Source organism: Bufo gargarizans, chromosome 11 (genome assembly GCF_014858855.1).
Source record: "Bufo gargarizans isolate SCDJY-AF-19 chromosome 11, ASM1485885v1, whole genome shotgun sequence".
Taxonomy (NCBI): domain Eukaryota; kingdom Metazoa; phylum Chordata; class Amphibia; order Anura; family Bufonidae; genus Bufo; species Bufo gargarizans.
In genome coordinates, this window is record NC_058090.1 from 64,712,285 (window position 1) to 64,731,495 (window position 19,211).

General features: G+C 40.3%; 1 protein-coding gene across 1 annotated transcript in view; it reads right to left on the bottom strand.

Moving 5' to 3' along the window:
- AKAP6 (A-kinase anchoring protein 6) overlaps positions 1-19,211 on the bottom strand; it is a 378,396-nt gene that overhangs the window by 99,382 nt on the left and 259,803 nt on the right. The gene's annotated exons all lie outside the window — the stretch shown is intronic.

Below are 19,211 nucleotides of genomic sequence, written 5' to 3' on the forward strand. Positions count from 1 at the left end.
TAAAGCATGTTTGTGCCTTAGAGACCACTGATACATAAAAACTTACATGGAAACCTTATGTATCAGTTACTATTGTCTGGGATGCTTCAGGACCGTTATGCAGTTACTTGTGTGAATGGGTACCATATAGGTTATACATTATGCTATTAAAAATGTATTTTATAGTGGTGTTTAGTGTAAGAAACTATACCCTATATACTAATAGAATAGTGCTGTGTAAATATAGAACCATTATGATTTATATTGACATAATACAGTACAAATATGGGTTAGTAAAAAATACTGTAGCGGTAAAACTCAATGCAGGTTCAATTACATAAACAATAGAGCAAATGCAGGTACAAAGCAAAAAGTACACTGCACAGTAGAACACAGACAGAGAAATAGTTTATGCACCAAGGAGGAAAAGTCATCCAATAATCTAGAAAGTCTGGCAATCTGCCACTTGTTTCCATAGCAGTATAAAATGATACGATGGCTGAATAGGGATTTCCTATTTCAGAATACCCGATTATCTAACACCTACTAAATCCAAATGATACTAGAGTAAAAGAACCCATTTCTAAATTGAATGTATAGTTAAATTCCTTTAATTTGGTTTCAATAAAGCTACATATGAGATATGACTGCATTAATTTAAATATGAAACTGTACTAGTTCTGACATGCCTTCTTTCAGCTGATCGTGGGGAAGCTGATGCCAAGAATTGGCATCGATCTGATATTGATAACCTCTCCTAAGGATAGGTTATCAATATTTAAAGGGTTTCTATCACTTTGCTGCACATATTTAGCTGTCAGACACTAGCGATCCGCTAGTGTCTGCTCTGCCCAACCATCCTAATATAATTGCTTTTGGGGCAGCCGTTTTGCTAAAAAAAGAACTTGTATTAATATGCTATGAGCCTCTAGGTGCTATGGGGGCGTCATTAGCACCTAGAGGCTCCGTCTACCTTCAGAAACTGCCGCCGCAAAATACTGGCATATGAAGAAAGTGGTCTTAATTTGAATATCTATCTACTGTATCTATCTATCATTGCTTATCGCCTACCTGTATTTTTTCTTATTTAACCTAGTGTAAAACTTACTATATTAAATGTTGGCACAGAGTTAAATACAAATATGTCAACATAAAACACATTCCCAGCCCTATCTAAAATTGGTTTTGAGCTTGAACAACCTCTCCCCTTTAAGTATTTGCAGAAAACCCCTTTAAGTTACTGTGCAGTCCCTGAATGGGAAACTGCCAGAATAGGGTGGCAATGCAAGAATAAATCATATCTGGTAGAATCAGAGCTACATGTCCTTCCTCTATTGCACACAGAATGCTTCTAAATTCTTTCAGAAACATTTTTATCAAACATTCTGACTTGGACATGTCTTTATACAAAAGTGTACAAGGAATGTTTGGCTGGGAAGTGGGTATGAATCCCTTATTCTTCTTCTACCCCATCAGAACAATACCCGCAAAGGAGGGTGAAAAAGAACTTCATTGTTGCTATAGAGACTCAATTTAGGAAAGAATAAGGCAGAATACTTAAAGGGGAGTGGTGCTGGGGGAGGGATAAAATATGTCCTAATCCCCATCCTTAGATTCACACAGGCGTTTCAATTCCATGCAGTCTAAGCAATAGAGTTATGGGGTTCACCAATGTTCTCAAATATAATTGTAAGAATGTGGTGTAATTACTAAACTTGATACATCCATATTTATAATTGCTAAACTTGATGCATCCATATAATGTGTCACAACTAAAATAGATATGAGGATTACTATTATTATTAAAATTTCGAAGACAACTGCAAAGTATTTTATGGCACTCTGTCGTTAAAAGTGTAAAATTTTACGCACTTTTTTATTCATAGAATTTTAGAAATAATGATTTTTTTTTAATAATATATGCCAATAAAAGGAGTCATTGCCTAAACAAATCTTGATGACAGCACAGCAATTCTTCTCAGCTCTGTGCAGCTGACAAATAGAATGGAAACACTTCAGTGTAAGTTCTCTAGGCTTGTAGACTTTAACGCTACAGGATCATTCTCACTACCCATAGCATCATTTTCGCTCTTTTTGTACCCCACAAGTTGAAAGAAAATATAGAGGGAATATACTAAAAATGATGTCACTGTTTTTGTACACAAATATTTTTAGTATGCAACCCCCCAGATAACTTATTCTTACACGTGCTGTGTTTCATAATAATTTAAATATTAAAAGTAAAGTTTTATTGTTTGTGTGTTCACATATACAACCTAATTGAAAGGGTTCGCTGGGCTTTTAATATTGATTACCTATCCTCAATATCAGATCGACAGGGGTCCGACACCTGGCACCCTTGCCGATCAGTTGTATGAAGGGAAGGCTCACACAGTATGCACGTGCCATCTCCCTTCTCTCTTCCTGTTCGCTGCTGCTATGTCTATGGCGAGCAGGAAGAGAGAAGGGAGACGGCACGTGTGCACTGTGCGCGCCTTCCCTTCATACAGCTGATAGACGCAGGTGTCGGACCCCCTGAGGATAGGTCTTCAATTTCAAAAGCCCGGAGAACCCCTTTAAAATTATACATTTTAGGCTAATTTTATACCGGTGGCTGGACGTTGTGGCTGGAAGGTCCATCAGACAATGCAGGGAATTGGCCGAACAAAAACTGCTGCATGCAGCAGTATTTGTCCAGCCAAATCCTGGCAGATCTGGAAAATGCTAAAAACAGCTTGCCAAAGTAGCCTCAGTGAAGACCCTTGCAGTGTTCTAGTGACAATTCAGTATCAATCTTACTGTAGAATCTGGTTAACACAACCATATTGCTCTCTGTAGCAGGGCTGGCAATGTAAGCATGCCCATTGCGCACACTCACTTAGTCAATCACTGTAGAAGGGGCTTCCCTTGAACTCACTTCAGATACTTTGCTATAGGATTGATATAAAGAGGCCACATGTATGCACACACCCCATTCAAAAAAATGCAACCGCAAGTTTTTGCATAAAATAATGTCAAGGAAGGAACATCACAAAGTGTCTGGGCAGTTACATCACAGTGTACTATTGGAAGAATAATCACAGTTCTGGGCTATCATATCAATTGGCTGCACAGTGCCTCTCCAAAAGACCACCCATCTAGACCAGATACTTCTGTGACAGATTTTAGATTCCTCCTATATCCTATATATTTTTGCTATATCTTAGCCTGTTCCTTTGGGTGTTTACTTCCCCTTTTTTACTTTATACCCTAATAAAGATTTATTATTTTGATTTTAGCGTCTATTCCAGGCAGTGATACATATTTAGTTTTTAGATGCACACCCTTTTACTTTAGTCTGTGAATTGCAATCCCAGATTTGGTAAGGATCAAGACGGGGGATGAATTGAAGACAGCCTTTAAAGAGGACCTTTCACCGATCCTGACATTGCGAACTAAGTATACAGACATGCCCTTGTTCTGCTGTAGCGCTGGCCAATTGCATCACAGAGCTCACAGCCTGGGAGAAAATAACCTCCCAGGCTGTAAGCTCTGCGCTGCGATAGGCCAGCGCTACAGCAGAACAAGGGCAGACTCCGCCTACCATAACTTAGTGACTGAAATCTCTGCCTACCATAACTTAGTGACCGAAGATACCGGAGGGCATAGCGGGAGAACGGAGCGGCGCCCAGGGATAATAGTAAGTGCAGTGAGATACCCGGGTGCCGCTCTCCATGTCTGTATATTTAGTTCACAATGTCAGGTTTGGCGAAAGGTCCTTTTTAATACCCCTGAAGGTAATTTTGAGAATTTCGTCATGCCTTTTGGGTTGACCAATGCTTCTGCTGTTTTTCAACATTTCATCAATTACATCTTTCATCATCTGGTGGGCAGGCTTGTGGTGGTGTATCTGGATGATATTTTAATGTATTCCCTCGACATGGAGAAGCATTAGGATCACGTGAGACAGGTCTTACAGATCCCAAGGGAAAATAAATTGTATGCTAAGATGGAGCAGTGTGTATTTGCGGTTTCGGAAGTGCAATTCCTGGGTTACCTACTCTCGTCTTTGGGTTTTCATATGGATCCAGAAAAAGTGGACTGGGATCGACCCAAAAATCTGAAAGCGCTCATGAGATTTTTGGGGTTCACCAACTACTACCGTAAATGTATCTTGAATTACTCGACTGTTGTTAAACCATTAACAGATATAACTAAGAAAGGTGCGGATTTCTCAGTTTGGTCTGATGAGGCATTACATGCCTTTTCAGCAGTGAAGGAGTGTTTTGCTTCTACTCTTATGCTGGTGCAACCTGATGTGTCACAGCCATTCATTGTGGAAGTTGACGCATCCGAGGTAGGGGTTGGAGCAGTCTTGTGGCAGGGTGCTTTTCCTAGCAAATGGTGCCCATGTGTTTTTTTCTCTAAAAAAACTCTCTACTGCTGAATGAAATTATGATGTAGGTAATAGAGAGTTCCTGGCCATTAAGTTGGCTTTTGAGAAATGGTGTCATTGGTTGGAAGGAGCGATTCATCCTATAATGGTAACTACTGATCACAAAACTCTGGCTTATCTGGAGTCGGTAAATATCTGAACCCAAGGTAGGCCAGATGGTCTTGCCCAAACCCCTGATGAAGCCAGATTAGCTGGTGAAACATGTTGGGGGGCAGTCTTAGGTTTTAGTTGGCTGACCTCTTATGTTTATATGCCTTCAAGTGTTTGATTAATACACAGATACAAGCTATGCTATAAGCGATCGGTGTGTGCCAGTGCGCACTTCAATCAGAGTGGTGCTGTGGGGAAGTGCACTCCAAGCCACCATCTAAAAACAAAGCAATTCAATAACATAGTGATCTGGCACTAATAATGAGTGAAGAGAAATGTGACTCCATCTTGTCTTCTCTAAATATGTAAAGAATTGTTATAACATCTCACCCACGCACTGTTTCACATTCCCCCGCTGTGAGTTAGGTTCGCTTCTCTGTCCCAGGACAGATTCTGGGAATATCCCAGGACTAGAACAAATGTTCTTGCCTTATTCAGGGTCATTCGGCACAACTGCGTACATTCTTATATGTGACTGATTAAAACCTATTCTTTCTGCTTACTGCACATACACATACCATAATAGGATGTTCTGGTAGTATGTGTGTGAGCACCAATGTTTATCTTTTATGATTGGTTTAACGCTGTTGTTATGCAAACTTTTCTACTGCCTAAGTGATAGCATAATAAAGTTAGAGTATTTCTCAGTGATACCTGTGTGTGTCATGTTATTGCTAGCTGAGAAATATCTCTCCTGACGTCAGTGACATCAAACCAAGGTGGTCGTAGAGGTCCAGAAAGGTCCAAATCTTTTCAATGAGCATCAGATAGTTTTAAACCACAGTGTTTAGAGCTCACTTATAATAGTTAATAGATGTGCTGACTTCATTTTAAACGAATCATTAAAAGTTACATTATATTATCTGGCACAAGAAAGGAAATTAGCCTGTAACTATGTGATTGTATATATATAAGCTAACTAACTATCTAATGTAATTAAACAGTAAAGCACAGAGCACAGCAATGACACTGCTCTCTCTCTCAGAACTCCATAAAACTACAGGAAATGGCTGCTAGGGATGTTCTTATATAGTAAAGGAGTAGGCAACTTTCCTATTGGCTGATAGGGATGTTGCTAAGCTCAGACAAAGACATTGCAGCCTTCTCATTGGCCCACAAGCAAGAAGGGAGGTTACTGATGAAAAAAAAATCTAGAATATTCATGAATATGAATATATATCACTATATTCTAAATCCTCTTGAATTCTAGAAGTGCCGATATTCGCAAATAAAATTTTCAATTCTACTATTCTCCCCCAACACTAGTCCCTACCTGCAGACTAGCAGAGTTTCACCTACTAAACACTGGTCCCTATCTGCAAACTTAGCAGAGTCTCCCCTACTAAACACTGGTCACTATCTGCAGACTGGCAGAGTCTCCCCTACTAAACACTGGTCGCTATCTGCAGACTGGCAGAGTCTCCCCTACTAAACACTGGTCCCTATCTGCAGACTTAGCAGAGTCTCCCCTATTAAACACTGTTCACTATCTGCAGACTGGCAGAGTCTCCCCTACTAAATACTGGTCCCTATCTGCAGACTGGCAGAGTCTCCCCTACTAAACACTGGTCCCTATCTGTAGACTGGCAGAATGTCAACTACTAATGTCACGACCGCTATCCCAGCAGCAGTCGTGTCGCACCAGACGAAGGGGAAGGGTGACCCTTATCTATGGATGGGAAATAGAACGGCTACCCCTGACTAACCCTAAGCTGGCACCTGTCTGCCCTGATACCCTAGACGGGGTGTGAACCCGTGCGGCGAGCAGGATGCCTAAACCCTCAGTCACCCTAACAAGACTAGACTGGGGAAAGGCAGATGGGAGCACTAGTCACCATCACTCATGTCTAGGAGAACAACAGGGGAAGACAGCAACAAACAAACAATCTACAGTAGAGATAGACTTATCCAGTCACGAGCAGAGAAGGTGATCCCAATAACGACAGTCCACGCCAGACCAGAGCACCACAGCAATACCGTCAAACGATCTCCTTCAAAGGTCAGAATAGCACTGGAAGTAAGGACTGTATCTGGCAATGACTGCAAGTGAACCTGAAACTAATATAGTAGCTGGGAGTGGCAGACAGGACTCACCTGAGAAGGAAGCCTACAAACTCCCAGTCAGGGCAAAAAGGTTCACAAGGCAAAACCCGGATGACATACCCTGAACCATGGAGCAAACTCACAAGCTATCGCAAGTAGCAATTGCTGCGACCTTCTCCTCCCAGACCTGTCTGGATCAGTCACAGTCATGACAACTAAACACTGGTCCCTATCTGTAGACTGGCAGAGTTTCCCATACTAAACACTGGTCCCCATCTGCAGACTGGTAGAATGTCACCTACTAAACACTGGTCTCTAACTGCAGACTGGCAGAGTCTCCCATACTAAACACTGGTCGTTATCTGCAGACTGGCAGAGTCTCCCCTACTAAAGACTGGTCCCTATCTGCAGACTGGCAGAGTCTACCCTACTAAACACTGGTCCCTATCTGCAGACTGGCAGAGTCTACCCTACTAAACACTGGTCCCTATCTGCAGACTGGCAGAGTCTACCCTACTAAACACTGGTCCCTATCTGCAGACTGGCAGAGTCTACCCTACTAAACACTGGTCACTATCTGCAGACAACTAGGGGCTCTGACTGCTCTGCTTATATACAGTTTCTAGCTGAACTAGAACCCTCTTTTTTCATATTGGAAAAAGAGAGCCCACCATCATATGATGTGGTGCAATCTGCAGGCATCAGGTTATATATTTTCTGGGGGAAAATATTCCCTAAAACTTGTTAAGGACTAGTGTTGGGTGCAAATATTTGAATCACTGATATTAATCGCGAATATCAGCACTTCGAGAATTCACGAATATTTAGAATATAGTGATATATATTCGTAATTTCGAATATTCTAGATTTTTTTTTCCCATCAGTAACCTCCCTTCTTGCTTGTGGGCCAATGATAAGGCTGCAATGTCTTTGTCTGAGCTTAGTAACATCCCTAGCAACCAATAGAAAAGTTGCCTACCCCTTACTATATAAGAACCTCCCCAGCAGCCATTTTCTGTAGTTTTATGGAGTTCTGAGAGAGACAGCAGTGTCATTGCTGTGCTCTGTGCTTTACTTTTTAATAGATAGTTAGTTAGTGTGTATATATATATATATATATATATATATATATATATATCATAAAGCTATAAAGATAGTCAGTGGGAGATAGTCAGTGTAGGTTAAATCGTGATATAGTGTAGCTGAAATATGTAGTCAGACCTGCTAAAATGTGAAGTTTCACGTCTTGTGCCAAAATATTTGCATCATTAGTGAAGATTAGCGCAATCGCTAATATATTGGAGCACTCTAACTGCATATAAAGCCATTTTTAATGTTCTGCCATGCCAACCATTTTCTCCAGTCTCAGGAAACTTCTAGCAACTTGGAAAATGTAGCTCACGCCTGTATTTTGCGCGCATTACGCAAATATTACATTGCACATTTTTCGCAATGAAAAAATAATCTTGAATTATCAAATTCATGAATATATGAGGAATATTCGCCCAAATATTCATGAAATATCACAAATTTTAATATAGCCCCTGTCGCTCATCACTATTAAGGACTGACAGCTATCTGTGTATTCATAGTTATACTGGGAATGCTATCAAAGAGCAGAGATTTACATGTATAAAAGTATAAGTACTGAATCTTTCCACACAATACTATATAACAATCTGCTCAGCTCCTCCTGCTCTATAACCTGCTGCCTGCAGCATTTTGTGGTGACAGGTCCTCTTTAAGTTACTGTAACTGTCACTCAGAAAAGTGAACATATGAGAAACTATTCTGACGCAAAGCCATATTTTATACAGAACAAGAAAGCATCAGGATCCCTATATACATATATAGTCTTGGTGTTATACCTGAGGACTGACTGGGAGATACATATACATTCCTTCCAGAAACATTGAAGAATACAATCATTTACTAAAAGGAATATGTTGGTTCCCTCCTGCCATATCTCCTCCCACCAATGTCATAGCTGAGGAGTTTGATTGTAATTAATCCCTGACCGAAAGAATGTGTAAAAAAACATAAAGAGGGAATTTTTCCTCCCCCTCAGAATTTCAATCCATAGCCTTTGCTTGCAATAGCAGGCAAGGTGATGTGGAGAAACACTGCAGAAAACTAAGGCTAATGAAAAAGAGGGGTGGGAAAGACAGTCAAGAAAAGGGGGATAGCACAACAACTAAGGGAGACTGCACAAGGAATTAAGACATTCATTATGAGTTATTTTTCATGGGGTGGCCGTAGGGTTAGAGCTGAGAAAACTGAATGAAACCCCTCACCCTGCATTGCAATTGTAATCCTTTTGAAACAGGGAAGCTAAACACTTAACCTGTTCTCTGCCTGAAGCATCACTGATGTAAAGAAGAAAGTTGTATTAATATATATGCAATGCATATTTCTCAAAGAAAAGGAACTTTTACAATTATGTAACTGCCACAAATATGTTTCCCTTTCTTGCAAAGTAATACATTGTAGTTATATTATAATATTGCTTCATTTCCTACAGTTAACTATGCAGTAACTGACATTTTAGTCTTTAAAATGATCAGATACTGAATTATGTTATGTCTCAGGTTGGGAGCCTGGTTATTCAAATGACCTGCCCATAAACATGCATGCTCTGCTTGGTTAAGTGTGCATGTATTCTCAATAGGAAGAGTGGAGTAAGCAGTTTATCACCCCTGGGAACAAAAGCATCAGGCATGTTGAAGCAAAAGCTGCCCGATCCTTCACTGCCATGACATCTGCCTTTGAGGGAGAGTCGGAAGGCCCGAATAAAATTGACATATAATATTAACCTCTAAGGGATACTAATTCATATACAGTCATAATACATTCAATGACATGAAAAATACTATTAAAAATATAAAAGCTGTGATCCAACAGAAAGCAATGTATTTGAGTGCTTCCGTTCTCTTTCACAAAGGCTACTCTCTTCATACAAAGTAGCACAGCCAAATATATTCATAGAGGGATTGGCGGTTGTATCGCTTCTCCACATAATGGTGACTGTAGATGGCATTTGCAGTACTCCCTCTGTGGTGGGTTCTCTTAAAGCCCATGTCTAATTCTATTCAAAAGACAACAAAGAGCCTTTATATCTTTGCATCTCTGCACCGCAGCTCATCTGCACATACACACAGACACACAGAGCAAAGGAATCTACTCAGGATAATGCCGACTAAGAACCTTGTATTTTACAAGCAGGGTGTTTGCATTAAAAGTCATTAAGAACCTTATATCTTACTTTTTCTACATTGTCTTATCTTTGCACAAGAAAATTTGCTGCAGATTTTAGGTTTATGCCCCCCCCCCCCATAGTCAAACTTTATTTCCTTCCCTTGTTTAGTAGAATATAAGTACAATAAACTGTGGTTTTTCAAAAATTGTAGTTGGAAAAGCTCTTTCTGATGGATCAGAACAGAATGTAACAGTCTCCCTTTGATGCAGGTGAGGGATTTATTTTATATATATATATATATATATATATATATATACATATATATATATATATATATATATATATATATATGGCGATTGACAAACAGGTCAACAAGGGTGATAATTTTAAAATTCTTATTAGACTAATCTTAGAACGAATAAGGTAAAAAATGAAAATCAGATATTTTAGAGTAAACGACAACCCCTTTAACTAAATTGTAAGAATATTGTCTAGATAACAATATCCATTCTATATCAATAATTTCAAGTACATTTACAAATAATTATTACCAAAGATATACCATAGAGTGTAGCTAAAGAACATGGAGCTTGAAAACACATTCAAGGACCAGTTTAAAGTTTAAAAAAAGTCTACAAGATCCTTTCTGCAAGGTTTTAGTGTTTGTGTTATGATTGTATAAAGGTATTTGTCAGGAATGAGAATAGAAAATAGAGAGTAACTAATAATTTCATTGGTCAGTGTCAACAAGAAAGTTGTTAATAATGTCTCTCCCCTTTTATACAGTCTAACAAAACTCTGAATAAAAAAACTGTGTTGTATTATTAAAACAAATATTCCTAGACATTCAAAAGTGCTAATGGATCAATCAAGTTAAAGGTTGGGTTGAATGTGGAGATATCCTTAAATTTCCCATGAAGTCTAAAAGTTGCATCCTGAAGGGATCCCTAACTTGTACATCGAGGTCTAAGATGTGACTGAAAAACATGAAAGTCCACAGATTTCCAAACCATTGCCATCATACTACATATAGTATCTTACCAAATGTAAATTCTATGGCAAAACTGTAGTATCTATGCTGTTTTACTAGGTTATAGCTATTCCCACAGTTTACACTGATTATAAGTGTTAGTAGGCTCACGTTTCTTCACGTGTCTCATAGTTCCTTTTACCTTATGGCCCTTGTATTAATTATTTTAGTACAATTCCCCTTCTGCATTTCTTTCTTCCAAACCTATCTTTCCTTCTTGTTCCTTATGTCTCCCTGTTTATGGTATAACTCATCAAGAAGGGAAGAGGTGCTAAGCCATCCTTTAAAACTCTGAGCTGCTTAAGTCGGTTCCGGGCATATTGTTTGCTAATAAACTCATTAGCAGCCGAGCATATTATCCTCATTAATTAGGCAAGACAATGAAGCTGGGTGCTCCATTCTATCATACCTATGGAAAGATTCACTCTGCTGTTCCTAACACAGAAGCAGCTAAATCTTCAAAAGATTAACCCCATCCCACCATATTATTCCTAATACTGAATATTGAATATATGCTATTGAAGTACAAATAGTCAATAATGTATTTGCATGCCTGCCCACCACTGTCCAGCTCTCCCCGTGCCATGTTACTCAACTCTCTTATCGGCAGGTGATAGTCAGGATCCACCAATGACCTTCTACTCAACAGTGGCAGTCCAGCCACTGACATCTCCTGTGATTCCTGCAGGTTGTTCTGCTTTGTGAAGGCCTCCAGGTCTGTCTTTAGGGCACGGAATTCAATCTGTATTTAAGGGAAAATTTGATTCGCCACTAAGCTGAATTTCATCGTGCTTTGTGATATTTTCCCAGAATGGTGGTAATAGAAAAAAAAAAAAAATCATACTTACCTTATCCGTTTGAGCGCAAAGACATGGCCACCGCCATCTTGATTTAAGATCTCACATGAAATCTTGTGCACTGTAACGTATGACGTCACCATGCCGGCCAACATGATGATGTCATTAGGGATGAGCAAATAGACTTCGGATGAAACATCCAAAGTCGATTTGCATAAAACTTTGTTTCAATACTGTTCAGAGCGAGCGCTCTGTACAGTATTAGAATGTATTTGCTCCAATGAGCCGAAGTTATTACCTCGCAAAATGATTTTATAAATTGATTTCTACTGTAAAAACCATTTTCCAAACTCGGGTTCGGTTCCAAGGTACCAACGCTCTGGCACTGATAGAAATGAATGGAGCAGTGGTGCACATTTCTGACCAGCCACTCTATCCATTTCAGGGGGCTCCACAGGATATAGGGTTCTAGTTCTCATGATCGGTGGGGATCTCAGCGGCAGAACGGTAGGACCCCAACTGATGTAATAGTTATCCACAGGATAGGGGATAACTTTCTCAAACCAGAATATTCCTTTAATAAAAAGAAATAATATATAAAAAGATCAGAAATATGGGGCATTGTGCTTAGTATATTGCATAATTGACACTAGAAAGGTGCCCATAAGTTTTGCTATGGAGCTGTAGGAGCTCGGTGTACACCCCTGATCTCACTGCTTGTGTTTGTGTATATATTTTTTACACTCATAAAGTAAGTATACAGTATTATGGTTGTTTCTTTTTTTTTGTTCAATACTGGAGGTCCATGTCTAATTTGTATCCTGCTGTTGCCTCCTCTAGCAGGCAGTTGCATAGTCTCACTTCTCTTACAGTAAAGAATCCCTGTCTACAGTAGGACTAAAGCTTTTTTCTCTAAACACAGAGGATGTCTCTCCTTTTCCAGACTAAACAAATGCAGGTTTGTCAACTGGATAGTTTGATAGTACTATCCACCCATTTCTTTAATTACCTTGATTGCTTTTTTTTTTTTTGTACCACTCTACATCAGCTATGTCCTTCTTATACACGTGTCCAAAATGTACAAAATTTTCCATGACTGGTTTGACTTCTGATTTGTACAGAGGGACAACTAAAGGAGTCATTTATTATCCAGAATTACACCTATATTAGGCTTATTTCTGGAGCAGATTGCAGCAGAACGGTTATTTGCGACTTTTCCCTGCTCATGCCAGATCCAAAAAAAGTGGATGTGGTGTGGGCAGGGAAGGGGATGGGCTAGCAGGCCCGTTTCATTCATAATTTTCTACTCCTGTTTTAGGTGTAGAAAATGGTCTAAATGTAAACTAGCTAGGAAGCTGTCTTACATTTAGACTAGCGCTGGATATGCAGAAGTTATGTAGAGGCCGGCGAATTCATAACGTCGGAAAATCCATTGCCAGATATACGGGTTATTAAGTCTGGCTAAAATGCCAGTCTTAATCAATAAGCCAGTAAGTTCTTGTCAGGAGCATCTATGTCTCTTCTGATGCATTGCATTATTATATCTGCCTTGGCAACAGGTGTCTGGCATTGGTCACTAAAGTTGTTTACCATCCTCCAATATCACTGTCTTTTTCTGTGGCAGTTTTACTCAGCCTTTTACTATTTAATAAATATTGTAATTTTTTTTTTCCTCGGCTCAAGTGCATATCTTTACATTTATCAATATAGAAGTTCATTTGCCCTTACAATATCTGCCCAAGCCGTAATACTCGTAATATTAAATTATCTTCCTCTGTGCTTACTTTGCAGAGCTTATTAACATTAACCCCAATTGTAAAAAAAAAAAAGCTAAATGTAAAATAATGCAAATAAAAACAAAATGTAATGATTAGCTAATATCATAGACCCATATTTGAGTCACAATAGATCATAGAACACATATCAAATGTTGAAAGTGAGACATTTTACCATTTCATGAAAAATATTAACTCATTTAGAACTTGATGGCAGCAACACATCTTAAACTCGTTTGGACAAGATCATGTCTACTATTGTTAGCATCCCCTCTTCTTTTAATAACAGTTTGTAAATGTCTGGGAAGTGAGGAGACCAATTGCTAAAGTTTTGGGAGAGGAATGTTGTCCCATTCATGTCTTAAGTAGGATTCTAGCTGCTCAACAGTCCTGGGTATTCTTTGCCAGATTTTTCATTTCATGATCAGCCAAATGTTTTCTGTTGGTGAAAGGTACTGCAGACAGGCCAATTCAGCACACGGACACTTCTGTGATATGTGTTCTTTGTGAATAAGATATGGGTCTATGAGATTTGAAGATCATTGCATTCAGTTTTTATTTACATTTCTTTACATTTTATGTTTTTGAAATGAAACATTTCAGTATAATATAATATTTTGATTTAGGAAATATTTAGAAAAGTTGGAGGCTTGAGTGGAAAAATGGGGAACTGGATGAAAATTTCTTATGACCTCAGTGTGACCTCAGAAAATATATGCACTAGAGTGCATGGTCAAGTGGCTGATGACCAGGGTCAAAGTGATGTCCTAAGATTTTACATGACAAAAAAGTACATACGGTATGTTACAATATCATGAGAGAATGTTTAATAGATTGTAAAACATGTTGTTATGTTCACATGCAGGTAAGTTAATGAAAGCGTTAAGTATAAAGCACATAGTTGCTTCATGAGCATGTCGTTTTGTAATCACAATTCAATAGTTTATTTTCACATTTTTAGTCTTAATGTTGTTATGGACAGTGGGTGTGGACCCACTGTGCCAACTAACTGGTTTGATTTGGGGCTAAACCTAAGGGTGTTATTATGTCATTTCCCTGGTAGTCACCCTTTAACCCTAACACTGGGATTTGGATTTCGCTTCAGGCTACCAACCAGGTACCTCCTGGAATAGTCCTGGTGTATTTGGCAGCTGATCCATGCAGGTCAGTTTGTGCATATCTGCGAAACTGGTGTGTGGTCAGGACTGTCAGCAAAGGTTCAATATGGTCAACAGGCTATGGTCGAGGCAGATAGCAGATTATCACAGTCAATGAGCAGGCAGAGGTAAAGCAAGCACACCTTCACTGGAACACTAGCACACTAGGAACCTAAAGCTCAGGCACCATCCTACTGGAAAGGGTATCTAAAATATCCATGAACAGCCAGCTGGGAAAGCATTTGAACATGGCCATTTAAAAGGCCAAGAGTATGCATGTGACCTAAAGAACAGGCAGGGAGGACTTGTCGAAGATTTGCAGCCTTCATTCACTGTCAAGGATGCCAAAGACTGAGAGTGCCACTGCAGGTGAGTTAGGCAGGGACGTGGCAGGGTGAGTAGTGCAGTGTTCTTGCCCGAGTAGGAGAGCAAGGCTATGGTGGGCACAGACTCCTGCCATAAAATGTATAATGTAAGAGACAAATATTTTAATCTGAGACTACCTATTGTAGCCAAAAAATAACAAACTTCTTTTTCAGTAAGAATTCAAATTCTAAATGTATTCAGAGCATAAAAAATACATGCTATTCCAAAGTCACTGTGAAAGGGAAGGTCAGATTTGGGGAATTGTTAGGGGGGTTGTCCTTCTGCCTTGAATGAAAAATTATCGAACTGTGACATCAGTTTCCAGGACCTGTGAGTGTGAAATTTTATATTTGGGAACCACCTATTTTTTTAGATTTTGAGTAAGAATTTAAAGCCATTTGTAATATATTTTAGAAACAGGAGTCTATTTGAATGGTCTCCTGATGTCACACAGATCACAGTGTGTCTTGCTGTTGGGATGCTCAGTGGTCAGCTGTAAGCTGCAGAGGAACATGGCAGTAAATGTTCAATTACCCTACAGCACCACACAAGGTAAAATTAAGCATTACACAATGAATTGACATCACAATGCATGGACATACTGGGACAATCAGAGCTACTTCTTGTAGCCATTCTACGTTCTGGCTAACAGATGGGGATCCTGAACAGGGTTGCCCATTCAACTAACTCACAATTCCCTGGTATGGTATTTAAAAATTAATTTTCTAAAGCAGACAAACCTGGTAAAGTTTCTTGAGTATATGCTAAATGGCTATTAAAGGTGTTGGGTGGCCCAAATGGGCTTTCCACATACAATGTAAGATGGAGTACACTAATCTGACAGCTTGACTTGCAAATAAGTGGAACTGTCAGGGAGCTCCTTGAAAAGTTTACAGAGAATCTGTTAAATGAATGAAGATTAATGGAGAGTGAGGGAATGCCTTGAGTGATCTTTAAAGTATGCTGAAGTAAGAAAGTGAAAAGAAGATTACTAGGAGTAATAATGAAGGCTTATAAATGGAAAGTGAAGGGTTTTTTAGAGATGTGTGAAAAATAAACTGAAAGTGAAGAGAACTTTATTGAATATGTAAAATAAGACTTAATGCAGAAAGTGAAGTTTAGAGCGAGCTGGAATAATTCTGTTGAGTATAAAGTTAGTCACTGTTATGATTATGAACAAGAACTGATAAAAAGTAGTAAGTAGTAGTATATTCAACATGGTTAAATATGGGATACAAGGGTCACGGAATGCTAAAGAAAGCTAATAGACAGTAAAAGTATGTATAGCGTAAGTGTGGAAGTGATAATAGATACTACATAAAGAAGCAGAATTATTATTAGAAAGGTTTTCTGAGATTTTAATACTGAAGACCTATCCTCTGGATAGAAACAATGGAGGGCCACAGCAGCGTCTCACCAATAAACTTCTTTATTTGGAATCACACCTCACAACAAGGCATAAAAAAATCTTTGCGGCAACGTTTCGGCTAGAGATAGCCTTTGTCAAGCATGTTAACAATTAAAATCACAGCCTATAAATAGCACATGATAAGACCGCCCACACCGCTGAGCAACCAATGGAGATTAGTATATGTGTAACACACCTGCATGATGAATCCATGAGTGCTGACATAATGAGACAAGTCGGCCAGCTGCAACAAATAGCAATCGTACCTGTGTGGGGCCACCATGTACAGACTTCCTCCGTCCGTCCAGCGTCCCATAATCGGCAATGCGCATGTCCGCATACGTCATCGCATACGTCACCACAAGGCGACATGCGCATGACGTGCCCAACTGAATCCCGATGCATTTGAGTCATCAGGCGGCGGCCGGCAGACGTCACAAGGCCACTCCCACCTGGCGCTCCAGGCTGACGTGTGCATGAGGATTCAATGGAATTACCAATAGAGGGCGCTCGCACTACTATCAAACTTAAACAGTGTGCAGAGCGCTTACTGATTAGAGCCATAATTAGGTGTTATAGGCGCATTGCACAAATTATTAGCGCAAGGAAAGACCAAGGAACCTGTAAAAAGATATAAGCGCCACACAGGTACAGGTACAGGTGCCGCAAAGATTTTTTTATGCCTTGTTGTGAGGTGTGATTCCAAATAAAGAAGTTTATTGGTGAGACGCTGCTGTGGCCCTCCATTGTTTCTACATGCTCTTGGACCGCGTTGGATCTGCGATCCCCTGCCCAGCTGCTGCGTGTTCACCATCCTGGCTCTTTACAAGCCGTCTGTGCTGCTGCTCCTGAACAAACCTACCCTATCCTCTGGATAGGTCATCAGTAGCTAATCGGTAGGAGTCCGACATCCGGGACCCCCACTGATCAGCTGTTTGAGAAGGCACTCCTATGATTGTTGTGGCCTTCTTGCAGCTTACCAAGTACAGCACTGTACATTGTACAGCAGTTGTGCTTGGTAAGGGCTTAGCTACAATCACTTGAATAAGTCTGAGTTGTGCCTAGCCCACGTGACTGATGAACATGTCATCACTGGAAAGATGCGAGAAGGAGGCAAAGCTACTGTGAGCATCACTGCCTTCTCTAACAGCTGATAGGCAGGGGTCCCCGGTGTTGGACCAGAGGATAGGTCATTTTTAATAAAACAATCAATAATTACATCATGATGGTGTCTTAGATTTGGGATTATAGAATGTAGATGGCTATTTCTGAATTATGCTTATGTGCTATTTGTTTTCTTATGTGTTGGCTGATTGACAAAGGGAAAACTTAAAATTTAGATGCCTGGAAGCAAATACATGCAATGCTACCCTCAAAGGACAGCATTTTTATTTGGAAGGGTTTATGGCTTTCTCAGAATCTTCCTTTATTAGGTAATCCAATTTTCACATCCTATTTAGCTTTTTGTATTAAGAGCCCTGTTACAATGCTTGATGCTTGGGAGTAGGAAGAGTGCCAAAATGGCACCCACCTCTCCATTCACCCTTATGGTATTGTCCAGTGATCCAGACCCCTGCCCCTCTGTAATGACCGGCAACACGCACAGGGAGGAAAACAGGGAAAGCCCTGCCCAAGGGAGAGGGAAAGGTGGTGACCCCTAACTCACCTTGCAACTGGCACCTGCCTGCCCTGACGTCCCTAGACGGGTTCCTCACCCGTGTGGCGATCACGTGCCTAAACCCTGGCTTTCCCTGAAATGAGCCCTAGATAATGAACGGGCCGGTGGGATCGCTAGTCCTCACCACTGCACTAAGAGGGAAACGCCAGGGAGAGGACAGACAAACACAGACAAACACAAACACCCAGGTGGACGGCAACAATTGTCCACAAAGGTCCAACAGGGATCCGGAGGGTAGCGTTCTAAGGCAACACTCAGAGAACGCAGCAACACAGCTCCAGTGGGTCAGAATAGATGTCCAGGCAGGAAGCTCTATATCTGGCAACCAGAGAAGTGTGAGAGGGGAATATAAGGAGGATTGGGAGTGCTGGACAAGGAACAGCTGAGAGAAGGAGCTACAGATCCCTGAGTGAGCCAAAAGGGTTTTTAAAGCAAACCCAGAAAGCTACAATAAGGAAACTTCCCTATCTGACATAGAGCGTGCAGCCAACCGCTGCGACCTCCTGACCCCGGGTACAACGGAGTCAGGCGTGGCTCTTGACACCCTCGTGACACCCTCCTCTGCCTCACCCACAGCAGAGTCCTGTTCTTTTGCTGCAATCACAGCCTGCACTCCTCTGCCTGGCCTGCTCTCCCCATCCTAATTCTTCCCCAGCCTATGGCTTGCTGGCCCAGGGTATTTAGCCCTTTAAGGACCTTCCCTATTTTCATTTTTTTGTTTTTTCATTCCCCACACACACCTTCCAAGAGCCATTACTTTTTACATTTTCTGTTCACATAGCCACATGTTTTGCGGGACAAGTATTTTTTTTTTTTTTTAGGCTTTTTAGGCACCACTTAATTTACCTTAGCTTTTATTGGAAAATGGGGGGAAAAAATTGCGGATGAAATTGAAAAATAAAAGCCCCACCTAAATGTTTGGGTTTTATATTGCAAAGTTCACTGTGTGCTAAAATGACATGACAGCCTTATTCTCCAGGTCACTACGATTACAGTGTTACCGAGTTTGTATAGTTTTCATTATGTTTTACGTCTTTGTTCAGCTCTGCTCTGTTTCTGCCTTCCCTAACTCTCCCGCTCTCTGACCACAACCTTCTCTCTTTCACCGTCGGACATCCTCATTTATGCCAGCACACTCCTACTGATCGCACATTCAGAAATCTACATTCAATTTTTCCTAAGAAAATTACAGACTCT